The sequence below is a fragment of the Anomaloglossus baeobatrachus genome, chromosome 5 (genome assembly GCF_048569485.1).
Source record: "Anomaloglossus baeobatrachus isolate aAnoBae1 chromosome 5, aAnoBae1.hap1, whole genome shotgun sequence".
NCBI lineage: Eukaryota > Metazoa > Chordata > Amphibia > Anura > Aromobatidae > Anomaloglossus > Anomaloglossus baeobatrachus.
The window spans coordinates 78,513,967-78,514,411 of record NC_134357.1 but is presented as its reverse complement, the minus strand read 5'-3'; positions in this window follow the sequence as shown (position 1 = coordinate 78,514,411).

The window sequence follows — 445 nt, the reverse complement described above, 5'->3', positions numbered from 1 at the left end:
ATAATTTTATTCATTTATATAGCGCTATTAATTCCATAGCACTTTACATACATTGGCAACACTGTCCCCATTGGGGCTCACAATCTAGAGTCCCTATCTGTATGTCTTTGGAATGTGGGAGGAAACCGGAGTACCCGGAGGAAACCCACGCAAACACGGGGAGAACATACAAACTCCTTGCAGATGGTGTCCTTGGTGGGATTTGAACCCAGGACCCCAGCGCTGCAAGACTGCAGTGCTAGCCACTGAGCCACCGTGCCGCCCATGTAAAACACTCATGCAAGCATTGCTGTGCTCGGGTACTCTCTGTGCTCAGCCCAATGCGAGCCACTTGCAGTGTTTGATTGTCTTGCACTGGGGGTAACAGCGTGATTGGATGAAGTGTGCACCCAAAGAAAAACATCCCTCCCCCGTAAGTGGTCTGTTCATAGCTGGCTACATGTGG